Source organism: Elgaria multicarinata, chromosome 6, assembly GCF_023053635.1.
Source record: "Elgaria multicarinata webbii isolate HBS135686 ecotype San Diego chromosome 6, rElgMul1.1.pri, whole genome shotgun sequence".
In the NCBI taxonomy this organism is placed as follows: Eukaryota; Metazoa; Chordata; class Lepidosauria; order Squamata; family Anguidae; genus Elgaria; species Elgaria multicarinata.
Window position 1 is genome coordinate 38,626,912 of NC_086176.1, and position 20,069 is coordinate 38,646,980.

At 46.6% G+C, this 20,069-nt stretch overlaps 1 pseudogene; it reads left to right on the forward strand.

Moving 5' to 3' along the window:
• Positions 1–14,908: 14,908 nt before the first annotated feature.
• LOC134400239 (polypeptide N-acetylgalactosaminyltransferase 6-like) lies at positions 14,909–16,422 on the forward strand (annotated as a pseudogene).
• Positions 16,423–20,069: the final 3,647 nt, after the last annotated feature.

A 20,069-nucleotide genomic window follows, 5' to 3' on the forward strand; every position in this document is an offset into this window, starting at 1 on the left:
GTTGTCCTCCTTTTTGGTTTCCAAAATATGGTCACCCTACATTACCGTGCCCATAATGCTGTCAGAAAAAAAGTTTTTGTTATCCCAAAACAGCGACAAGAGTGAGGTGATAGCATGTTGCATAGGCCATGGCTAGACCAGGCCTTTATCTCAGGATTGTCCTGGGATCATCCCTGTACATCCAAATGACACACAGGGGATCCCGGGAGCAGGCAGGGACGACCCCTCCATTTGCCTGGGATGATCCTTAGGTCTAGCTAAGGCCATAATGAACAGTATCACATGATCATAAAATGTTGCATTTTTTATTTTTCACAAATGGCAGGATGTTTAGTGACTTTGTTTTGCCATGGGGTCACTCTGTCTTGCGTCCCACTCTGCCAGGAGAATTTTGAAAATTAATTCCATATCAGCAGCATGCACAAACAGCTGCTGCTTTTAGTTCCTTCAGTTCATGTGCATAAATTTCCCTTTCGGGGCTACTGATGCACATGTGTGTATTAACAAAACACTGCAACAAAGCAATCTCGATGCAATATTACATATGTTTGTATCAAGGTCTGTTTGTGCACCTTTTTTTTTAATGGATGTGCACATTTATACATGTGCTGTAAAACATCATAAAAAGGGATCTTGTTAGAACCAATTGTACAATCAAATCAACTTTACTTTTTGTGTGGTGTTTTATGAATATGAGCAAAACACCACCCAAAATGAATTTATGCAGTTGTACATCCAGTCATAAGATTGCTCCCCCCCCCACCACCACCACAGCATATTCTCAATGAGCGTATTGGTTATATAGGGAGTGGGAGAATTGACATGAAGTGTGGAGGCCAAAATCTGTACATGCTCAAAGGCACCCTGTCCTGATATTGCTGTTTTCTCAGAATCTGAGGGAAGTGCATGTGCAGCCTTTACCCTTAAGATGGAGGGAGGGAGGAAAGGCACTCTGCGCATGCCTAGAGACAGGCCCAAGGAAGGGGGGGGCAAGTGCCTGGCCCAGCCCAGGCCTTTCATTACAGGCTCCTGATGGAGCACTTGGTGGGCGAGAAGCGAGGGCTGAGGCAGTCCCAGCAGGACTTGGCCAAAAGCTGGGCACATCCACTGACAGCCACTTACCTCTTTTCTTTGGCAATGCTCGTCCTCAATGCTTTATCAAGGAGCAACATCAGCAACAAGAGTAGGGGAGCGCCTCTAAGAGGACACAGGCACCTGTGGGCAGCCAAAAGCATGTGAGAGGTGTAGTACTAGCATGTAGAGCGGCTGATTTGAAATAAGGCATGGGTTAGCAAACCAAGGTACTATGTGCAAACCAGTCCTAACTTAGGCCGTAGCTAGACTTGGGGCCTTCCTAGACCTGCCAGCTTACGCCGGCAGGGAGGCGGGGCCAAGGCGTGCTAACATTAGCGCGCCTCCCCCACGCTTCCAGACGGCGGAGCCGCAGGGAGGACGCAAGCCCTGCGGCGTCCGCCTTTTTTTGTTTGTTTGTTTGTTTAAAGGGGCCGCGGGTGGCCCAAAGACTCCGGGAAGGTAAGTGGCTTTTTTATTATTATTTTTTAAACGGGGGGGGGGGGGGCGAAGGATGGGAGGGTGGGTGGCACGGGGGGAGGGTGGGTGCGATTGCGCCGCCGCCCCCCGAGCAAGCAGCCGAGCGGCGCTTGCCCGGGCAATGCCTGGGATGGGGCGGCATTGCCTGGGCAAGCGCCGCTCGGCTGCTTGCTCGGTCGGCGGCGGCGCGATCGCACCCGCCCTCCCCCCGTGCCACCCACCCTCCCATCCTTCCCCCTCCCCTCTCTTCCCCCCCCGCCGATGGGCACAGCGCTCCTATGAGCGCTGTGCCAGGTCCGCAGCTTTTCGCGGCTCCTCGCGAGTAAGCGAGGAGCCGCTAAAAGCTGCGGAAGTCTCCACACTTCCCCCAGCCCCGGCCTGAGGCCGGAGCTGGGGAAAAAGCGCGTCATAAGCGACTTAGCTTATGGCGCGCTAGACTAGGCCTCACTGCGGCCTGCCGCCGGATTCCCCTGTGCGTCATCTGGACGCACAGCAGGGAAACCGGGTTGGAAGGCGCGCTAAGGCCTGGTCTAGCAAGGCCCCTAAGGTTTAACCCAGGATCATCCCAGGTTTGTCCCTGCCTGAGCACTGGATGCCCTGTGTGGCACTTAGATGAACAGGTTTGACCCCAGGACAATCCTGGGATAAACCTTAGGTCTAGCTACAGCCTCAGATCCCATTTCCCTGATCTCTCACTAACTGCCTTTGTTCTCCTTCTACCCGATAGCACTTTTCAAATATTTAAAAGGTTGTCACACAGAGGAGGGCCAGGATCTCTTCTCTATCACCCTAGAGTGCAGGACACAGAATAACAGGCTGAAGTTACATGAAGTCAGATTCTGGCTGGACGTCAGGAAAAACTTCCTGACTGTTAGAGCAGTACGACAATGGAACCAGTTACCTAGGGAGGTTGTGGGCTCTCCCATACTAGAAGCCTTCAAGTGGCAGCTGGACAACCATCTGTCAGGTATGCTTTAGGGTGGATTCCTGCATTGGACTTGATGGCCTTATAAGCCCCTTCCAACTCTACTGTTTTATGATTCTAGGATTCTATGACTTTCTCCAACTGCCACTCACCCAACCCACCATTCCATTCTAGCCTCAGCTATCCATCATTCCTCCATTCACTCTTCTGTTTCAATGATACATAAAAATCATAAACTTTATTCAGTAATTCCTGCATCTGTCTTGGAATGATGTGGTTTAGTTACAACAACAACAACAACAAACGCAGCATAAAAAGTCGCATCAAATTAAAAGGCCTTGGGAAAAATTTATTCCTTGGCACTGGAAAGCCATTAATGCCGTCACTAGGCAAGCCTGCCCGGGAAAAAGAAATCCACAAGCAGGGTGCCACAACTAAGAAGGCCCACTCTCCAGTTGTCTCCCACCTCACCTCAGATGGTGCTCAGAGATTAACACGTTATTCAGGGACCTAGGCTTACACCTACAACTCCCAGCATGCCTTGGGTGGGAGGGAAGACTTTTAGGGCTTTTTGCCCATCATCTGGAAGTGGCTCCCCATCCTGGGCCTGAAGAGAGAGCACCTGAGACCGGCTGCCTCAGTCGCTAGGCACCCTTGGGAGCTGGAGGGAAGGAGGGTGCAGCTCCGGGCCCGTTGCCAACAGCAATGGCCGAGCTAACCATCAGTCAAGCAGCCATAGGGTGTCCATATGGAAAGGAGGACAGGGCTCCTGTATCTTTAACAGCTGCATAGAAAAGGGAATTTCAGCAGGTGTCATTTGTATGCATGTTGCACCTGATGAAATTTCCTCTTCATCACACCAGTTAAAGCTGCAGGAGCTATACTGCAGCTATACTGTGACCAGATTTAAAAGAGGGCAGGGTACCTGCAGCTTTAACTGTTGTGATGAAGAGGAAATTTCACCAGGTTCTCCATATATACAAATGACACCTGCTGAAATTCCCTTTTCAATTCAACTGTTAAAGATACAGGAGCCCTGTCCTCCTTTTCATATGGTCAGCCTAAGCAGCCAGCTCCTTCACTGCCTATTTATGGGTACCATCAGCACAGTGCAATGTGGACTGGCTCAGCCAGACTTCACTTCCGGTGAGTCTCAACGGCAGGATTCCCATTTGTAGGGTGACCATATGAAAAGGAGGACAGGGCTCCTGTATCTTTAACAGTTGTATTGAAAAAGGAATTTCAGCAGGTGTCATTTGTATGTATGAAGAACCTGGTGAAATTTCCTCTTTCTCACAACAGTTAAAGCTGCAGGGGCCCTGCCCTCATTTAAATCTGGTCACTCTAGTATAGCTCCTGCAGCTTTAACTGTTGTGATGAAGATGGAATTTTGCCGGGTTCCCCTTATATACAAATGACACCTGCTGAAATTCCCTTTTCAATACAACTGTAAAAGATTCAGGAGCCCTGTCCTCCTTTTCATATGGTCACCCTACCATTTGGCAAGTTGGGCACCACAGCGAAAGGCATGTTGGGTGTTGTAGTTTTTGTTTTCTGTGGGAATATGAAAAATGGTGGTGGCTTCAAGGCGGCCCTGGCTGTGTGTCGGGGAGAAAGAGAGAGAGAGAAACAAATGCAATTCATTTTAAGGATACCTCACAGGCCTTGCATTGGCCTACCTTGCAGGGTTGTCATGAGGAGTGAGAGAGGAAAAAAAGAAATGAATATAATTCGATTAAAAGTTAACTCACAGGCCTAGCTCTGGCCTACTACTGTAAGATGATTACCTTGCAACCATATATCTTGGGGAGGGCAAGCAATGCCAAGTGTGTGTGTGTGTGTGTGTGTGTGTGTGTGTGTGTGTCTGTTTATAATCCATCCTGGGCTGCAGCATGTCTACAGCTGGGAGGAGGGGCATAAATCAATTCAATAAATAAATAGGTTTGCTACAAAATGTGGACTGAACAAAACCCTTGAGTATTGCTAAGTGAGACAAAATCTTTGAGCATCCCTAAGTGAGTGTCTCTTATCTACACTACAGCTCAATTTGTGGTGCAGATAAGCCCCAAAATAGATGTTCCCCAATCACAAATAATAGGAACACTCTGCATAATCCTATATGTCTTCACTCAGACTTCAATGGGTCTTATTCCCTGGAAGTCTGTATAGACTCCCTTCATCCCTGCCTATTGGCCATGCTGGTTGGGGCTGATGAGAGTTGTAGTTGCCATCTTATTCTTTGCGTCTGGCAGCAAAACATCCTGGACCAGCCTTGGTTCACCCTGAGATGCTTCACTTTGTCTTCAAGTACCTGAGCTTTCATTTGACTTCTTACAGCCTTCTCAGGAGCGGGCAGAAGATAGATCAGTAGATCCCGATTTATCTCTGGGTGACTGGCGGTACATTGGCCGGACTTTCCGACTCCCAATAGCAAACTCACTTTTCCACCTAAGTTAGGCTGCTGAAATGAAGAACACTTGGGATAAACAGGAGGAGAGTTTTGTGTGAAAGGCCTGTGACCAGGGTGACCATATGGAAAAGAGGACAGGGCTTCTGTATCTTTAACAGTTGTATTGAAAGAGGAATTTCAGCAGGTGTCATTTGCATGCATGCAGAAGCTAGTGAAATTCCCTCTTCGTCCCAACAGTTAAAACTGCAGGAGCCCTGGTCTCTTAACTAGATACAAAAGGTATCTAGTTAAACTGAGCTGAGGTCACAGGTAGGGTGACCATATGAAAAGGAGGACAGGGCTCCTGCAGCTTTAACTGCTGGGATGAAGAGAGAATTTCACCAGGTGCCACATGCATACCAATGACACCTGGGGAAATTCCCTTTGGAATACAACTGTTAAAGATACAGGAGCCCTGTCCTCCTTTTCATATGGTCACCCTACCTGTGACCTCAGCTCAGTTTTCCTTTTGAAAACATATTCCTAGCCTCAGAATGCGCTGAAAAGTAGGCTTCTAGTTTTTTTTTAAGTACATCTGTCTTTGAAGTCTGCCCTCCCCTCTAAAAGAAGACCTTACGTGGGCCACGATCCTATGCATGTTTAGACAGAAATACATCCTACAAGTGGCAGGAATTATTTCTGTCTAAACATGCATAGGATTGCACCCTTGATCAATCTTTATTCAATACTTCTTGATGTTCTTGTAGGGCATTAACAAGTTTAATGCTTTAGGCCAGTGGTTCCCAAAGTGGGCGGTACTGCCCCCTTGGGGGCGGTGGGATTACATAGGGGGGCATTAAGAGGCAAGGGGTCAGCGAGGGGGGGGGCGCTAAGAGGCAAAGGGGAGGCAGGGGGGTGTTTGAGGTGGTCTTTTCTGAGAATCGCCTCTCCAGGAAGTCTTAAAACCCAGGGACATTTTTATGGGAGAAGGTAGTTTAGTCCCAAGCCATATAGGGGTAGAATCCACACATGTATTAATACAGTTTAAGAAGAGTCCTTTTAATGGTGAATTGTAATGTTTCAAAAAGCACCAAAATGCTAATGAAGAGACATACCCTGCCTGGTGTGTCCCACCACGCTGGCTGCAAAACAGAGGCATTCGCTCTCTTTTCCCTCCCTCCCTAGGCAAGCCTGCGGCAGGTGCTTTGGTTTTGAATAAATATTCAATTAATTGTTACTGTTTTGAATTTTATTGTTATTATCTTCCTTAGTGGGTCAATGAAAACCTCTATTCTGAATGATTTTTATAGTGTATGGGCATGAGTTTGTGGAACCAAGGGGGTGGTGACCTGAAAAAGTTTGGGAACCACTGCTTTAGGCCAATTTTTTTTCTTTAGTCTCTTCAAAGTCCAATGGGGTCTTTAAATATTGTTTGCTTTTCATATCCTTCTCAGTTTCATCACATTTATTGCCGTTCTTTTGATCAAAGCTCATAAACTGGGATTCTAAAAATTGCTTACTTATCTTTCAATACTGCTACAAATTTCTATTTGTCCTTTGAAATTTTTTTCGTATAGTTTTGATATTCATGATTTTCTTACAAACTTCCACTGATCCATATTATCACCCCACCTTGAGAATTCTTGTGCTGCCCATGAGTTACTTTGATGGAAATAAACTCTTGTATACTAAATCCGTTCCCTGTTCTGATAAATTGCACAGTTCCCACATTTGTTAGTCCACAAACTGATGGATCACACACAGAGTTTTTGTTTAAAAAACCATAAATGATGTTTATTCTGGAGCTGTATAATCTTATGAGATAATTCCCGCAGTGGTATCTTTTCTGTAAATACTCCATTTTGGCCAATAATTGTAGTACTTATCAGATTGTGTGCAAGTTCAGGACAGAAAACTGACCCACCCACTCCAACCCAATAATGATGATCTCCCCTATCTCTGGAAACTGAAACACTTGGCAAGCAACAGACTGGTTCAGCTTCATCAGTAAACTTGGGGGAGTGGGGAGACACCCATTGAGAACCCTGAAAAAGTTTCAGAGAAGGACAACAAAGGATTAACACATAAAAGGCTAAGTAAATGGACCCTCCTCACAGCAACAGACTTTTGAGGACCTGTGCTCAGACCACTAACTGCTAGAGAGTGTTTTAAACCCGACTCAAACATCTGGAGGAGTCACCACTGGTGAATCCCTCCTGGGGCTTCTTGTCATGGCGGCAGCTGCCATTTTGAATGTTAACTCAGCTGGGGTGGGTTATTGGGGTGGTTAACATGTGCAACCCTAAAAAAGCCCAGAGGTTATGAGTGACTTGTCAACCATTCCCAACATACCACCTTTGCTGAGTTTGCAAATAACGGGCTGAAATATTCAAGAATGGTGGCAACTACCACAACAAGCATCCCCACTGGGAAATTCCCCCATGGTGGCTGCTTGTTATGTGCAAATCAGGTCACTGTAGGGTGATAGTAACAACAACCCAGAGTATGGGTTGTCATTGAATTGTGGGTTGTTCTTGAAATATGGATTTTCGTTATGTGTTAACCCTGCACTATGTTTTAACTATGGGTTGTTAACCACAAACAACCCAGGAAGCAAACCTATGGTTTATTGTTGGATTGTGGACTTTCGATTGCTCATGGTTAAGAACCTCTAGTTAAACCATAGTGGAGGGCTTGCACACAACAACAACCCATGATTCAACAACTGATATTCAACTTGTATTTTGGGTTGTCATTACATATGAACTGTGCTGGATTGTGGTACCAGCCAAGCCAGCCATAGCTTAGGGCATCATGTTATGAGAGGCATCTAAATATGTTGTAGTTAATGAGAAGACATATTATAATTGAAATAGCTTTGTCTTAAGTATGTTGGAAAGTCTGATGTGACTTACAGCAGAATGGCCTTATATAGAGAAAGCATGGCAACACATCATTCAGTATTGGAGGCAATAAATGTAGGGTAGAGCCAGTTTAAAAGAAGTTCCAATCAACTTTATTAATGCTTTTACATACATTTTCAGAGAAAGCTATCTAAGACTGTTAAATCACAAGCACCCTCTAACGTGTGAGTGCAAGTAAGCAAAGGCATGAGATATTGGATCTTTGCTTCCTCTCTGGAGAGACCACATGATGCTTGTTGCAGAGAAAGGAAAAGGAAGAGGAAGAGGAGGGAGCAGGAAATGAGAATTGACCAAGCTGCATGACATTCTCTGTAACACCCTAGTGTCTGGAAGAATGCAGAGTTATTCCTATTATCCCACAAAATAATTTTTTATATAAAAACCACCGTTAAAATTCTGAATTGTGACTTCTCCCATCCAAATACACACCGAATCCAATCATTTAATTAAACAATGTAATTTTTATATAGTAGAGCGGCTTAATATCAATTTCTGACCAAACCATGCACATTGTGATACAAGTATGAAGTTTGATATGGTGAAATTTATTACCATGTAGATTAAAATTAGATATAGGGGCAGCTCAGGAAATCATCCTAACAACTGTCATCTTGGAAAATGGCACCCAAAATTCAGTTTTCTCACAATAACGCTTTTATTTTTTTTCTCACAGAAATGCCCCCTCCCACTCTCGGCTTGCCTGGACGGGGGTGGCCAGTTGTGGGTGGGGGCAAGAGAGATCGGACATGGAGGCTCACCACTGGTGGCCTCCATATGGTGCCACTGAGGAGGGAGGAGCCTATGAGGCGTTTTAAGCCTTACTCACTCCTTCCTGGTTCCTCTTTCACTTCGCGGCTCCATCCCTCCCCTCCTTGTAGACAGTATGGGCTTGCTGGTTGCCCTTTTGGGGGGCCAAGTAGGAATTTTTTGCTCATAACCTAACTTGGTTATGAGTTTTTTCGCCTACTTCATACTGTAAGGCAGCAGGAGAGAATTAATTAGGTTAATTTGGCTCATCTAATTTGGTCACATTTGTTCTGGGCTGGTAAGTGTGGGCATCTAGAGTGGGGCTTGCTGTTGGTGAACATTCACAGCACCAGCTGATGGGGTAAGATCAGATTACCTTTGAGGCCAACCCTCCTCACACACTCAAGAGCCCTGCGGCAGGGGTGCTGTGACACCGGAAGGCCTCCGTACTCAGTGGAGTCAGTGGGGTGGCGAAGCACTAGGCGCCACTTCTCTGACTGTGCATGGTTCAGCCAAAGCAGGAATGGCCTGTGGATAGTCCAAACAAGGATTCCTGCTTAGACCTTCACCCTCTTTTGCAGATCTTTCAATAAATGTGGCCCTTGTTTAAACCCAGTTTTATGTCTCGTCTCGTTATTTCTCGCTCTCCATTCTGCAAAAGATTTCTCAGTACAAAATTAAAAAGCATAAAATTTGCTACCAAAAAGAAAAGCTCCTTATTAATCTTTTCTAGGAGCAACCCTTGTCGAGATAGTAAGGTTTTATTCCTAGCCATTTGTCTGAGAAGTCAACAATTCGCACGATCTCACCCTCATTTCAATCCTGCACTTTGTGTTGCAAGCCTGAAACTTCCAGAGGTCATATTTTACACCTTTTTGAACAAGAATATGTTCTGAGGCATCAATTGGGGGGGGGGGGGAGTTAGTGAAAATAATGAGAAAATTCCATAAGAGGCTGCTTTTTTACTTCAGATTGATCTCAAGTATAATATGATTTAGTCTTCCTATTTTTAACCTTTCTTTCTTTTTTTGTTTCAGGTTAGATCACAATGAAGAAGTTTACAATGGAAAAAATTGCCAACAGGTTATATTATTATTATTATTATTATTATTATTATTATTATTATTATTATTATTATTATTTTATATAGCACCATCAATGTACATTTTCACAAGGTACTTCCACATCAGGCCCACAACCTGACTGAAGTGAAATGGATTGGACAAAATGCACATTTTCCCAAGAAGATCGTTCTGATGATCTTCAGTGTCCTGCTACTTCCAAAAGAAAAAGGTGCTGGTGTCAAAACAGTTGCTGAAAGGCTAATTTCATCCAATGAACTAGGAACTTTACCACGTAATATTATGTTCACAAGATTTAACTCTGGAGCAGGAATAGAAATTACACTAAGAAAACACTCTAGCAAGTGGCACAAAAACTGGCAACTAAAATATAATGAGACAGAACTAAAATGGGCCATAAAGCAGTGATTAATACTGGCTTATGGGTTAGTTATAACAGGATGGAACACTAACAGGGTGAATGTCAATCTTCAATGGAGTAAAACAAGGCTGCCTACTGGTGCCCACATTATTAAACTTTTATATTAAGTAACTAATGAATGATTTGGCGAAGGGATGTTCCCACCCACCCCTGAAATTAGCAAATAAACCTCTGTCTATACTCCTCTACATAGATGATGCAGTTCTATTATCGTGGACAAGTATAGGTCTAAGATGTCTTTTAAGAGTTTTGGACTGTTATTGTAAGAATGAACTATTGACGATCAACTATGTAAAATCCAAGGTGATGGTCTTCTCAAGAAGGAGAATAAAGCATAAGTAAAAGATCAACAACCACCCTATTGAAGAGGCCACATTTTTCTGATATTTGGGTATTGTATTTCACTGTTCGAGCTCATGGTATTAAGGTCCTCCTGCATTTCTTCTATACGAAAGGAGGACATTATCTTCCCTTACCTATTCAAGTATTCCAGGCTACGTTTATCTCTCAAGTGCTATAGGGGTTAGGGCTGTGCACCCATTTCCCTATCTGCCTCAGAGGCCGGTTCGGAGCCCCCGAAGCAGCCCTGGTTCGGCTCGGGGATGCTTCGGGGGTTGCCTGACCCACCTCGGCGCTGAAGCCGAGGCAAAATTCGGGCCCTCCGAGGCGACTCGGACTTTTCTGGCTGCCGGCTGTGCAGGTGGACGGCGGAGGCAGGTAAGCCCCCTCCCCCTCCCCCTTCCCCACTTACCTGGTGCCTCCTTCGCCTGCTGCTGCCGCCGCCGACCTTGCATCTGGCAGTGGATGGCAGCGGCAGGTAAGCCTCCCCTCCCCTTCCCCACTTACCTGCTGCCTCTACCTCCACCATGGCGGAGGCGGGGGCAGCAGGTAAGGGACCCACAGAGGGCCATCTCCGAGGCGCTGAGGCAGCCCGAAGCTTCAGAGCCAATTGGCTTCGGGCCACCTTGAGCTTCTCCAGAACTGTCTCAGCTTAGATTCGGGGCCTCATTCTGAGGCGGAGCATAGCCCTAAGATGGATCCCAACTCTGGGTACATAAAAGCTTTGCCCAATTTGAAATCATGCTAAGTTCCTCCGCAAAGTGCTGGGAGTCCACACTCTATCCCTCATGCATGTGTGTGCTTAGAGATGGGGCAAATCTCCCTGGAGGCCCACACATGGATTCTTAAGACCCACAATTGGCTAAAGGTGATTTTCATTCCAGTGGGCTTGGCTCCTATGACATTAATGGAAGCATGCCAGACAAATTGGAAATCCATGCTTTATGAGAAACTCCAAAATTTGGGTTTCACAACCAGTAACCTAATAGCTTTGGGTTACACAAAAGTCAAAATGCTAATTCAACAACATATCTGGGATGTGGAGCTCCAAACTCATTTAAGTAGTGTCTCTATCCACTCTGATTACAGACAATGGAAGGGCATCTTTGCCTGCAAATTATCTGCCTGAGCGGCACATGCCCAAATTCAGGAAAGCTTTTACTCTGGCAAGGTACAATGTATTACCTTCTGCCTTATTGGACGGAACGTTTAGAAGGAAACCATATCAGGAACGGCTATGCCCCTGTGGGTCGGGAGAAGTAGAAACAGGAGGGCACTTTATGCTCCATAGTATTTTCTCTCAGGATTTGCACCACATAGTTATAACTCCTATTTTACAACGGTTCTTGGGGAGAATGGAGAAACAACATCTAACACCTCTACAGTACTTTCAGATAATGAGCACAAGATCACTTCAAAAGTGGCAGGTTTTTGTGCATCTGCAATTAATCAATGGAAGCTGAGACTATTTGTTATTACAGAATCACAATCATTTAATTTTAGCTCTAGACTCCTCTGAATGAGTCACAACTTCTGTGTATTGTAAGTATTTTATTCATTGGCTTTTAGTATGTTTTTATGTATTCTATATTTTATTGACCTGTTTTACTGCTTTTGTGCCAACTGTTTGACTGGGCTACGATCATAATAAAATCAATCAATCAATCTTGTGAGTGTAATATTACGTGGTAAAGCTTCTAGTTTATAAAATGAAACTAGCTTTTCAGCAACTGTTTTATAACCAGCACCTTTATCTTTTCTTTTGGAATTAGCAGGAAAGTAACCTGTTGGCACTTTTTTCCATTGTAAACTTCTTCGTTGTGATCTAAACTGAAACAAAAAAGAAAGAAAAGTTTAAAATAGGAGGACTAAACGATATCATACTTGAGATCAATCTCAAGCAAAAAAGCAGCTTCTTACGGAAATTTCATATTATTTTTACTTAACCCCACCCCACCCCAATTGATGCCACAATACATGTGTGTGTTCAAAAAGGGGTAAAATGTTCTCTGGAAGTTTCAGGCTTGCAACACAAAATGCAAGAGTGAAATGAGGGTGAGATCGTGCATCTTGTTGACCAGGGCCGGTGCCAGACTATTTTGCGCCCTAGGCAGAGGCACCCCCAGCTCTGGCCCATTTCCGCATTGGCTTCCTTAGGAAAAAAGCACGTCCCTTGCTCTTGCTAAGACCCAATTGAGCATTCTCAGCGCCCGCTGCAGCTATGCCCGTTCTTGAAACAAATCCTCATGTTCAGCTATGTAGGAAGGCAGGCAGGGTCCAGGCAAGGCTGCTGGGTGTAGCAAAACGAGAGGGGGGGGGCCTGAGAGGGAACCATTAACCCTTTGTGCTGAACAGAGTCGGTGGGGTGAGGCGAGCACCATGCAGGGAGGCGGCAAGGGGCCAAAGGAAGCGCCCGCTCCAGAAGGCAAAGGAGTTGGCATCCTCCCTGCATTTGGAGAGGGCGTTGAGGAGGACCAACTCCCAACACCTGGGAGTGCCTCGCAGCCAGGCAGAGGGCAGGCAGAAGAGGTCTGAGGGCATTCGGTGGGTCCCCTGCTGGGGCTCCCAGGGTTGCGCAGAGGGGCGGGCCGTGTGGGTCTGTTGGGTGCAGCCAGGCAGAGCACGACATGCGCGCCTGGCTCCTGCCGTGCTCGGTGCGTTGCCTCTTTGTGACCCCAGCCCTCAGGTGTCTCTCTCTCCAATGCCCACGTCAACAACTACCTTTTTTCTCTCTCCCGGTAGGGCTTTTCCCTGCTTTGGGGCAACGGAGCCCAGCGATGATCCGCACCTTCAGCCCCTATCGAGTGGTGCTTGAGCAGTGCTGCTGTGCCCCTCTGAGGCTTGCGCCCTAGGCGGCTGCCTAGTTCACCTAATGGTAGCACCAGCCCTGTTGTTGACTTCTCAGACAAACGGGTAGGAATAAAACCTTACTATCTCGACAAGTGTTGCTCCTAGAAAAGATTAATAAGGAGCTTTTCTTTTTGGTAGCAAATTTCATGCTTTTTAAATTTGTAATGAGAAATCTTTTCTGTGAGATAAAAAATAACAGCACTGTTGTGAAAAAACTGAATTTTGGGCACCATTTTCCAAGATGACGGCTGTTACCATTTTTTCCTGAGCTGCCCCATATCTAATTTTAAACTACATGGTTATAAATACCACCATACCAAATTTCACACTTGTATCACGGTGTGCATAGTTTTAATGCTAAGCTGCTCTACTAATAAGGAGAAAACTATATATACACACTCAAACGGAGACGAATAAAGAAGGAAAATACCCTCAAAATTGAGCACAGAAAGCTGAAAAGGGCTACTCTCTTGGCACAACTTAAAAGCCAAAATGACCAAACAAAATAACTCACTCAGTTCTGGGTTGTCAATGAAGGGTTAGATGCTTCAGGCAATATCCCCAAAATGGTGCAGCACTAGTGGCACATTGTCACAAGTGCTCCTATGGTTTATTTACATCTGGTTTGAAAAAGATCTGGGAGTTATGGAGTTTCTAAAAAAACCTTGTCGGATAGAGATAGACTAGCGCATCCACAGCTGGAGGGGGGAAATGACTGTGTCCCATTTTCTCCAGCTGTGCCCAGCAGAGGAGAAAGGGGAAAAAAGGCAGGAAGGGGGGAAGAGAAGGAGGGAAAAAGACAGAAGAGAAACATGGAAAGGGAAGGGAAGAAAAGAGAAAGAAAGTGATGACAGGGGTCTTCTGTTGGCTGTCACAGTCTTAGTTATAGGGCTGACCACAAGGCTCAGTAATAACGAAGGCAAATTTTCCAACAGACAGGTTTCTGTTTGAGGGAGTTCAAGCAAAGCAGGACCAGGCAAACAGGCAAAGCGTCCTAGCACAGGCAGGCAGTCCAGTATGCAGCGGATGGGTTGGTGTGCGGAGAGATGCCAGGATGATAGCCATACCTGATCTCCCACCGCCAATGTTGGGTCAGGTTGACATTGTTTAACTGCGTTTACATGCTTCTTTGGCCCAATCCAGTCGCTCCCATAAGACCTGATGTAGAGTTTCTGAATTACTTGATCTGTGTTTAGAACTAACGATGGTGGAGAGATCGAAGGGAAGTATCATGGGTGGTACCCATAATGTACAAAAATGGTGTTTGGTGGGTAGAGGAATGCTGGGACTTGTATGCAAACTCCGCTAAGGGCAGCAATTCTGCCCCATTGTCCTGTGAAAGTTGACATAGCACCGGAGGTACTGTTCAAGGGTAGTGTTGGTACTCTCCGTTTGCTCATCTGTTTGGAGATGATGGGCCAAAGAGAGGTGGAGTTGTAGGTCCAATGATTAAAACAGGGTTTGCCAGAAATGAGCCAGAAGCTGGGTGCTGTGGTCTGAGACTATGGATTCTGGTAAACCATGTAGGCAGAAAAGGTTCTAAATGGGCTCCTTTCAACCCAAACTTTTCCAGCTGCCCGTTTTCAGTTTGAAGAAAGATGGTGAGATTCCACAGAATAAGCAGAGGTTTGAAGAGGCTGCGTCTTTGATGTAGGAGTAGTCGCCGAAGCCACGCTCACGATGAGGCTGCTCTGAAGACATTACGGCCTACTGAAGCTGGCTTTGGGGGACATTGCCTTTGTGGACTTCCTCTTCATCATGCAAAGGGATGTGAGCAATGGGGACCAAAGGGAGGAGCCTTGGCTAAAGAACGCTGTGGTCAGGAAAGACCAAATGATTGACATAATGATGGGAGCCGTCAACAACATCCAGGACTCCATGCCAAAGCTGCAGATTGGGGCTCCGGTTCAGCAAGAGGTGCCTGTCCGGAACAGCAAGTCCTGCGTGCCGGGATATTACACACCAGCAGAACTGAAGCCCTTCATGGAATGTCCACCTCAAGACCCCAATAGCCCAGGAGCTGATGGCAAACCTTTCAAGAAGGACCAGTGGACACCAGAGGAGACGAAAGCGAAAGAATGTGGCTACGACAAGCACTGTTTCAATGCCTATGCCACTGACCGGATCTCTCTCCAAAGGGCCTTAGGACCAGACAGCCGGCCTCCAGAGTGTATCGACCAAAAATTCAAACGATGCCCTCCCCTCCCGACCACCAGTGTCGTCATCGTTTTCCATAACGAGGCCTGGTCAACTTTGCTTCGCACTGTGTGCAGTGTTCTGTATGCCTCCCCAGCTATATTGCTAAAAGAAATCATTCTCGTGGACGATGCCAGTACAGACGATTACTTGAAAGACGAGTTAGACAACTATGTGAAGCAATTGCAGATAGTGAAGGTCGTCCAGCAGCTGGGAAGGAAGGGTTTAATAACAGCCCGATTGCTCGGTGCCAGCATTGCTACAGGAGATGTACTCACATTCCTGGATGCTCACTGTGAATGTTTCCATGGGTGGTTAGAGCCTCTCTTATCGCGAATTACTGAAGAGCCCACAGCTGTGGTCAGTCCAGATATCTTCACAATTGAACACCTTTGAGTTCTCCAAGCCAACTCAATATGGGAAGGTGCACAGTCGAGGGAACTTTGACTGGAGTCTGACTTTTGGATGGGAGTCCATCCCTCAACATGAGAAGCAGAGGAGGAAAGATGAGACTTATCCTATCAAGACCCCCACATTTGCTGGTGGCCTCTTTGCCATCTCCATGTCCTATTTTGAACACATCGGCTAATACGACAACCAGATGGAGATCTGGGGAGGGGGAAATGTGGAGATGTCCTTTCAGGTTTGGCAGTGGGGGTCAGCTGGAGATCATTCCTTGCTCAGTCGTTGGCCACGTGTTCCGTTCCAAAAGCCTCCACACCTTCCTGAAAGGGGCTCAAGTGATCTCCAGGAACCAGGTGTACTTTGCAGAAGTCTGGATGGACGACTACAAGGAAATCTTTGACAGGAGGAACCAGCGGGCCTCGCAGATGGCTAGAGAGAAAACACACGGAGACCTTACTGAGCGTCTTGAGCTGAACGAGCGGTTACATTGCAAAAACTTCACCTGGTATGTACAAAGTGTTTATCCGGAGATCTTCATCCCAGACCTTACGCCAGCTTTCTTTGGAGCTATTAGAAATGAAGGTTCTAAATGAACTGAGCAGTTTCTCTTGCTGAGCAGTTTCTCTTCCTGTATTTTAGGCCACCAAAAGACCCTAGTAACTAAGTGGAGGGTCTTGAAAAGGCCGGAATGTCTTGCTGGTCAGCTGCATTGGCAAAGCTGATATACTTCTGCCTGGAGGCACCCTGATGGGGTATAAAGATGTTCCCGGTTGTAGAAGAGTCTGTTTTGGACTGAAAAAAGGGAATTTTCTGGGGTACCTGGATCTTGACATTCACGGAGTGGGCCTGTGCATATTTGTCTTGCTGCTGCTGAACACGGACCCGTTCTACCATAGATAGCAGGATCTGGGTGGCTGCAAAATTGTCTGGGCATATAAACGGTGTTCATGGAGCTGATGGAGCACTGTATTTAGCAGGAAGATCCTTGAGGTCAGGCAGTGGCATCTCCTCCAATGTGGAGCTCCCTCTTTCAGGTAAGCAGTGCTCCTGACAATATAGGGAGGAAAAGGTCAGGTCACTCTGGGACCAGGATATCTGCGGGTCATGGAGGGCCAGCCAAGTCATTCCCAATACCAGGGGAAAGTGTGGTGTCGCTACCAGATAGAACTGAAGTTCCTATTTATGTTCCTGGATCTCCAGGGTGAGGGACACATTTTGATGCTATCAGTTACAGGCCCTGAAGTCACAGGCCTGCCATCAATTGTCTCTACCACCACTGGGTGGCTTGTGGGCAGAATTAGGATCTGGTGAGCAGCAGCAAAGGCAATGTCCATAAAATTGCTTAAGGCTCCCAAATCCATCACAGCGATGCTATGCATCAGGGCGTGCCCTGGGCACTGAAGAGTCACTTCTACAAGGAAGTGTTTTTGCGAAACTGTACAGAGGGACAAGGCTCTGGAGCCATATCCACTTTTCGAGTTTTTGCAGCGTCTCTCAGAACTGCAGGCCATGGAGGTTTGGCAGGGCAGGTGACTGCAAGGTGCCCCATGGTCCCACAGCAAAAGCAGAGACCATCTTGTCTCTGACGGTCCTTCTCCTCATGAGTCAATTTCAGCTGGGTTTCTCCTGAAAGCCTGGATTCCCAGGTGTGGGTCTAATGATGCACAAGCTGCCGGCTTTCTAGCCATCCATCTACTCTTTGGCATAAGTGAATCAAGGCCTGGAGGGCTGATGGTCTTCCTACTCATGCCAGTTCATCACGGATGTCATCAGATAGGCCTTCCTGAAATTGGTTTGTTAAGGCCGCTTCATTCTTTTCCAAGTCTTGGGACACCAGACGGAAATCATTTGTATGTTCAGTAACTGATTTCCCCTTCCTTGAAGTCACCTGATGTTACACGTAATGGTTTTGACCTTCTGTGGGTCCTTGTAGACCTGGCACATCTGGGTTAGAAAGCCTTTGAAATCAGAGAGGAGCAGACTGGCCTGTAGCAGGTACGGGGTTGCCCATTTGGCAGCAGACCCGATCAGCAGACTGATAAGGAACGCAACCCTGGTCTTGTCCTTTCAGAAGTCCTCAGGGCGCAATTCCATATACAGCACACACTGTGCCAGGAAAGCAGGGAACTGCTCAGGTGAGCCATCAAGCCTTCCAGGAACTGCTGCAGGGCACTTCCGCCTGGGAGGTGCAGCTACAGGCAGTTGCACAGGCATCTGAGCCTGGAGCCTGCTGATATCAGCTGTCAGCTGGGCCATCTGCTTCTTTAACGGGATGGTTTCCTGGGCTAAAGCCCCCACCTCCACAAAGGCTCGGAGCAGTCTTAGATGTAGGGCTGACCACAAGGCCAAGCATTAACCCAAGCTGATGTTCCTGACAGGGAAGTCGTCTCCTCTGATGGCCCAGGGTCCTCCTGGTCTGGTGCCAGGGAATGGGGTGGTGTCCCCCTGGTTTCTGGAGGCTCTATTTCATCCTCTGAGGAGGATTCCTCTGGTGAGGGCATGGCAAAAGGCGGTTTAGTGCTCTGCGATGTCAAGATCCTCCACCAGCACATCACCTGGGTGGGAGAGAAGAGAAAGGGGATGTAATTCTATGAGATTCAGGACATGGTAAGGAAGGAAAGGTCAGCAGAGCAATAGTGATAGCAGCAACAGATGATATCCTTTTTATCCCTCCCTTCCTCCAAGAAGCTCAGAGTGGTGTACATGGTTCTGTCCACACCCATTTTTTCTTCCCAACAATCCTGTTAGGTTAGGCTGAGAAAGAGTAACTGGTCCAAGGCTAACCAGTGAGCTTTGTGACTGAGTGGGAATTTGAACCTGGGCCTTTGGGAGTTGAACCTCTTAACTGTCCACCTCTCTGACCAGTACACTAGATAGGATGTATTAAAAAGTGGCAACATGGTTTATGGCTTGGTGCTAGCATTAAAGCTCCTAAAGTAGGTGGGAACTACTGCTTCCAAACCTGGGGCTTGGGTGTAGGGACTTTCTCGGCAAGAATGGTGTTTGCCAGCTGGCATGGCCAGTGGTTCATCTAGTGTAGCCTTGGGAGAGTAATGAGCTACAGAACACAAAAAGTGCAGCTAGAGGAGAGTACCTGGGCCAGAAGCTCATCAGGGATGGGTATCCACCCAAACTCTTCTGGATGCATTTTCCAGATAGACACCCAGAAAGTTCATTCAAACTGGATTGTCCAGCTTGGATGTCTAGGCCCTTGAAGGAGGAGGAGGAGGAGGACAGGGCTGGGATGGATACAGCAGGGTCCGAAGCCCCTGGATACTGTCACATGTCCATGGCACACCTGCTATGGCTCATAACCATGGGAGCTGATCTGCCATGGTTCGCAGTGTTCTTGATGTGGTGCACTTGCGCATGTTGTCAAGAAAGGACTGATCTGAGGCATAAACATGTTTCTGACCAATCTAGACATGACCACTAGGATATTTGGGTGCACACACACTACAGCAGGGATGGGCAGAAGGTAGGTTTGTATCTATTAGTAGATTGGCAAGGACATCTTGCGACAACAAAATATCTCCCCTTGACCCTAAATTCATCCTTCTGAAATGAAGAAGGGTTTGGGTAACCTGGAAAAGACTCTGAGCTCTGTTCAGTTGATTCCTGGCCTCAGAATGCTTTAATTCTAAGGATGTGTCTTCTGTAACAGTGTGTAACTGGTGGATTTCAAGGTTAACAGATTAAAAAAAGTAGATACCTTTGCACGCAGAGAGGCTCTGGATGGCAACGGGCAGCTCTTTAAACACCCGGATTTTCTGGAGCTGGTGGTGGATCTTGTTTTTCACTTCCCATGCCTGGAGAGGTGGAAGAAAAATCCCCCAATGTTAGAAACCATTTTTAATCCAAGAAAAGGGCTGGCACTTTAAAGATGGTATCTCCAACATGGAGCCCACGGGCACTGATTTGTTCACGGACATCTCTCTTTGGGCCCTCCAGGCTCCCTCCTGATTTTTGTTTTATTTCTTAAGATTTTTTTTTAAAATTCACCCAAGTGGGATGCTGGCAAACTGCAAAGCCAGGTGGTTCCCTCCAACACCTCCTTTATTTGGTTTCAAAGTGTTTGGGTGTTTTAGACCTCAGACCCCACCTCTGATTTGTACTGAGGTTCTGGGGCACTTTTCTTTGAGTCTCACCACTTTGCCTTCTGGGAAATAAGTATTTTGTAACCATCCCCACCCACCATTTTAACCATTTGATGATCTGTAAACAACACCAGGGTGGCCAT